Here is a 6,451-nt window from a genome sequence, read left to right on the forward strand (position 1 = left end):
TTTAAGATTTCCAAGTAAGAAGGCATGAAAGCTGAATTTTATAGGAGAGAAGACATAGTGGTGCACAATGAATGAATTACCATTCAATCATCTTCAAATGCAATAGAAGTAGACGTAGTTGAACAACTAGGGCCCTCTTCTGATTGACAAATGTCTATAGAGGATATAAAAAAAATCATTATGCTCAAGTATAATAAGTAATAATAAAAATAATTCATGTGTCAACTTGTTCTATCATACCTTGCTCAAGCAATTCAAGATTCTCAAAATCTTCGGTTGTAATCAAGGATGAAGATGCTCCTTTGAGCCAATCTTGAGTGCATATAAGTGCCTCAATTGTGGTAGGTGTTAAAGAGCTACGGTATGGGTCAAGAACTCTCTCACTTGTGCTAAATGTAGATTCAGACGCCACAGTTGTAATAGGTATAGCCAAAACGTCTCTTGCAATTTTTGCAAGAATTGGATATCGGCCAGAGTTAACTTTCCACCACTCTAGAACATTAATCTCCATATTGCGCTCAAGGCTTTCATTCAAATAAGTATTCAACTCATTATCTGATGTGCCACACCCATCTGAAAGATAAAATTCTGAAGTACCGTAGAGGTCACTATCACCATTAAAAGCTTGCGGCGCTTCTGAATTACCTCGAGGATGCATAACTCTGTCATAATATTCTTCATAGAGAGACTTCAAACAAGACTCTAACATTGCTATCAAAGCATCAGAATCATCCTCATTATAAAACCGCCTTATCATCCAATCAGCCAATCTCACCTTACGTCTAGGGTCGAATACTAAAGCAACCAATAGCATCATGTTAAGGCTCTTGTAATTTCCCCAATATTTATCATATTTCAGTTTCATTCTTTGAGCCATAGAGCGAAGATGAACATCCTCAGAGCTGCACATTTCAACTATCCTTTTCCCAATACCAAGGATCTCAAACATATAAATATTGCTTGTTAAATAAGACGAACCTGATATGCGTACAGTAGCATCATAAAACATTTTCAAGAATGGAAGGATTTCCCTGACACGTTTCCAATCATCTTGAGTCGGCACACCTTTTCCCTTCGTTGTCAATTCATTCACATACTTCTGATCCAGAAAACACAGCTCTTCAAATGTCTTCTCATGTTTAAGTGCAGCTGCTGCCATCAAATATGTTGTGTTCCAGCGAGTCTCAACATCTAAGCAAACTGAACTTTTACCACCAACGCTCTGCTCATCAATGAGCCCTTTGAATTTAGAAAGCCTCAAAGGAGAAGACCTAACGTACCATACAGCTTGACGGATTCTTAAAATAGATTCATCCATATCTTCCAAACCATCTTTTACAATTAAATTCAAGACATGTGCACAACAACGCATGTGAAAATAGTTTCCATTCATGACTAAGCTACCTCGAGACAAAAGCCTTTTCTTGAGACGCCTAACTCCAACATCATTAGAGGAGGCATTGTCTACTGTCAAGCTAAGCACACGGTGTAAGCCCCAATTATTCAAGCACTTATCCATTGTTGCACAAATAGTCTCCCCTGTGTGACTTGAAACTTGACAAAAATTTAAAATTTTCTTATGCAAACGCCAATTATTGTCGATAAAATGAGCCGTCACACACATATAACTCATCTTCTGACAAGAAGAAGTCCACATATCAGTGGTGAGGCAAACCCTCTGACAATGTTCAGCAAGAAAATTTTTCAACTGTAATCTTTCAATGTCCCAGAGTTTCAAGACATCTCGTGCAAGTGTAGTTCGTGATATCAACTTAAATCTAGGTGAGGCAAGACTCATAAACTCATGAAAAGATTCATGTTCTACCTTCCTGAATGGAATTTCCATGTTGATGAACATCTTCACCAATGCTCTTCGAATAGCCTCTTGGTCAAACTTGGGAACTAAGGGAAAGTCCAGATGTTCATCAGCACTCATCAATGACCTCTTGTAACCATCACATCTCTCTGTATGCTTTCCCATTGAAGTAGTTCCACCACCAAACCTAATGATTTGTGGACAGTAGTTGCATTTAGCTTTCTTTTCTATCTGACATTCTACCGTGAAATGATCCCATGACTCCGACCGATTCTTACGCTTCTTAGAATTCGGAGGTTGCATTGCACTATTTGACATTGCGGGTGGAGGTGTAGACACCGTACGCTCTGATGTTGCGGATGTTTGAAGGTTACCATCACTTGTCATCTTGCAATGATTCTATAAACATAAAATAGTGCAAAAAGTGAGAGAATAATTCAAAGTTCTTCCTATAAAATCTAAACTCACAAATATGACATGCAAAAAGTTATCATGATTAGAAGCATATTCCAGCTCAAATTATTCACAGCCCCAAAAGACTAAAACACAGATCAAAACCCTAAACATAAGCATATTAACACATACAGTCATACTCTTTTTCTGATGAAAAATAAACCCCAAAACCCCAAAAATGAATATGGCCCAAGTAAATAATATGGCCCAAAACCCCAAAAATGAAAATCAAATAAAAAAACGCAAATTTAAGCATGAATACAGTGAAGTAGAACCAACCCAAGTAAATATACTAGCAGAAATCGAAAACCCAGAAACAAAATTGGATGAATAAATTGCAGAACAAAATGAACAGTAAAAAGGATGTTGTAGAAAAGATTGTTGATTAGGGTAGAAAAGAGAAGGACGGTGATTACCTCAGATTCTGTGATAATCGCTTTTTCCCCCAATGACAGTCTACATGGCGTTTGGAGATTTTGGAATTGCGTTTTGAAGATTTTGGAATGGAATCGCGTTTTACGGTTTGGAATCGCGTTTGCGTTTTTGGAATGGAATCGCGTTTGCTTTTTACGGTTTGTGAAAATTCAGGTTTGAGATAGTAAATGGGTAACCGACCCGTTTTATTTGGCAACCGACCCGTTTTAATCTGGATTAAAATGAACTGGATCAGGTCAAATGAAAATGGTTTGGGCTTTTCTAATTTGGTTCACCAAATTTTCAGTTTGGGTCAGCTGATCCAGTTTTTATGCACACCCCTACCAAGGGCAGCTTCAGTGAGAGTCTAACTCATTTAGCTCAATTAAACACATTTTTGTTATTTATTCTTTCTTTATTAATTTGATTAGTGTACATTGAATTTTGACTTTCATTCTTGGTTGGCACACAACAACACTCTGACATACTCACATGTGTAGCCATGTTGCTATTGATTTACACGTGTTTAACAATTTGGGATGCATCTTGTGTCCTTAATTGTGATTATTTATTATTATGGTTAACAAATGAAACAAGTTTTGGGGTTCATCACCAATTTCCAACACCGTAATATCCTTTATATAATGAGTACATTTATGTCCAAAACTTTAGTATAAAAATTAGGACTGCCTCAGATGTTATGTCTTAACTGGTAAAAGATGAATAAAATTTATATAAGACGATTTTTTTTTGTCAAGTACATATTTTTTTGTTATGGGCAGGCATATACAATGTTATTAATAACTTAGTATCATATAAATTAGTATGTGTCTAATATGGACCCTCTAAAAATTTGTTTAAAGACGGACCTTCATCATTTCTGGTAAAAAATGAGTTTTACAATTAATAATAAAAAATGAAAACTAAATATAACAATTTTTAAAAATTTACTAAAAAGTGTGTAGTCTACTTTTGAACCAGGTCCATCTTAGACATCCACTATAAGTTAATGTAAACTTATGCAATAAGTGCTTAGTTAAATTGTTTTCCAGAAAATATTTTCCCAAGTGGTTATATTCATAATTAATTAATTTACTATCACAATTTAATATCTCTTGCACATTTCATCACTTATAACAATCATAACTAGTGGTTAAGTATTTCAATTTGAGTTTTTTATTTTTATTTTATAATTGTTATATATTTTAGAGAGTTTATATTAAAAGAGTTAAATTATATCTTTATTTGATTATTATAAAAATAGTTTTTGGATAAGCTGTTTATATAGTAATTAACATTTATACAATAAGAGCTTAAGTAAGTTCTTTGTCCAGCCACATTATAAATCTTTATTGTAAAAGTTCTTATACAAAATGATCTTGATTAACCTTTTTGTAATTTGAGAAAAAACAAAATTTTGTTAAACTAAAGAATTCTTTTATATTTTTATTTTTTGAACAGCCAAATTTTATTGAAATAGATCAATCTAATCAAGGAGAGTCTAACAAAGAGGCTACCAAAATAAAACAAGAAAACACAACCAATACAAACATGAAAATGCCAACAAAAAAACCCATCAACACAACCTATGAACAAAGATGAAACCCAAACGAAACACCAAACAACATGCAAAGGCAACAAAAAATTAAACCGCCTCCAAACTACCTGCCTAAACACTTCTTAGGATTTCAATACCACTCATAATACAAAGATGTTGCACAATGTTCAACCTACTTAAACTCCAATGCCAAGATAAACATTTATATTCTCCAGAATCTCATCCACCTCCTTAACATAATTTTTAAAGATTCTACCATTTCTCTCCTTTCAAATCAACCAAATTACGGCATGTCAAATTATCCACAAACCACGCCTAAGCTTCTTCTTTCCCGCATCATTTGTTCAACAATCTAAATGCACAAATAGTTTTAGGAGGATTGACGAAATTCATTTCTAATAAACACAACACCTTGAGCCAAATCTTTGAAACCACCTCACAATGCAAAGATAGTTGGATTGTTGTTTCTTCTACGAAACCACAAAAATCACAACTTATCGAAGTATTCACATCTAAGACATGTCTTTTCGCAACATTTGACTGAGTTAGACTCTATTAAAAAACAAATTCCAAGAGAAAGCCACTGCCTTAAACTGAGCTGGACTGCTTCAAAGGCGCCCAAATACAATCTGCTCTGCAAGGCTCACACCACCATCTAATAAGCAAAACCTCTCAAGTAAAATATAGCAAGACTTTACCGAAAAAATACCACCCTCCTCCATCATCCACCTCCAAGAATCTGCATCATCCAAACCACGAAAACCGTTGAGAAAGACTTAGAACACATAATTTAACTATCATCTTTTAATTGTAGTAATTGCATACCGGTCTCCATATATAGTTACTTGCATTGCAAACATACTAAGCAAAAAAGTAACTTTTTAACAACAACGCCCTTTTATTACCACTTTTTATAATATTTATTTATCATTTTCTGACAAAATCTGCAAATTAAAAAAAAAACAATAAATATAGACACACAATACACCAGTGTTACAATAATAATATTTCTTTTTGAGAGTTTCTTAGCACGCTACTTGTTTCTCATGTGCCCCATGATATTTTCGAATATACATTCCAAAAGTGTAAAATATGTTAAGAAAATCCTCTTTTTTCAAATTTTAGAATTTGAAAATAGGACATGCGAGAAGTTTGAAGGTGAAAAAATTGAAATTCAATTTTTTTTTTGTTTACTTATCATAAAGTCCAACAACAAAGGGAGAAATAAGACTCCAACAACCAAAATATGCATTGAAATATCCCCACTTTTTAACTCTATATCGCTCCCGTTTGGGAGTTACTACATGATACACAACTTACATATGATAACATAAAGAGATCCTGTCATTTGTGTTCAATTTTGTTTTAAACTCATTTTTCCTCCTTACTCCAACAATTAAACCCCAACAAATTTCGTCAAACTCAAACAACAAATAATGTGTATTGATTATAACATGTTTGTTTGGTTTCAAGTAGTATTGATTTTTCTTTAAGAATTGATTCTACTTGAAGTTATGATTAGTAGTTTTTTATTATAGAATTAGTTTTTACCCACACATTTATAGTTCAACTTATTTTTTATTCTAAAAAATTTAATTTTAAACACACTTTTAGTCATAATCAATTCTTGTCAACTCAGAATCAAACTTACACTTATTCAGTTTAAAGATGAAATTTTAACCACTAAACTACATAAACAAAATAAAAATAAAAACTAAATTCAATATTTTTTTTTTTTCATTTGGATATCATATAATCAGATACTAATTGCGAACATCACTAATCGTGGACATCATTTCCAGCCTACTCAACACTCCATGGGTACCGAAAGGACACTTCTATGGTTGTGTTCTATGAAAATGGTTTATAAGTAAGGAAAATGCTAAATTGTGCTCTTAAAAATTAAAAATTAATGTTTTGTAATAAATATTTTTCATTTATGAAATCCATAATATGTATCATAAAAGCACAAGTTATCATGACCTTATAATTCTCTTAAAAAAAAAAAAAAATGACCTTATACTAATTAATTTTTAATTATGCACTAGTCTTGGTGCTTGTTTTCCGCTTTATATCCCCAGAATAATCCTTATTCACATTTTATTATTTTGCAATTAGCTTTCCATCATGTGAGCTCCCATACAATAATAGAATTTTCGTCCAAAAAAGTTTGAACAGTGAAATTTTGAATAAAAATATTACACTTCCAT

This window comes from Medicago truncatula, chromosome 1 (genome assembly GCF_003473485.1).
Source record: "Medicago truncatula cultivar Jemalong A17 chromosome 1, MtrunA17r5.0-ANR, whole genome shotgun sequence".
Taxonomy (NCBI): Eukaryota; Viridiplantae; Streptophyta; class Magnoliopsida; order Fabales; family Fabaceae; genus Medicago; species Medicago truncatula.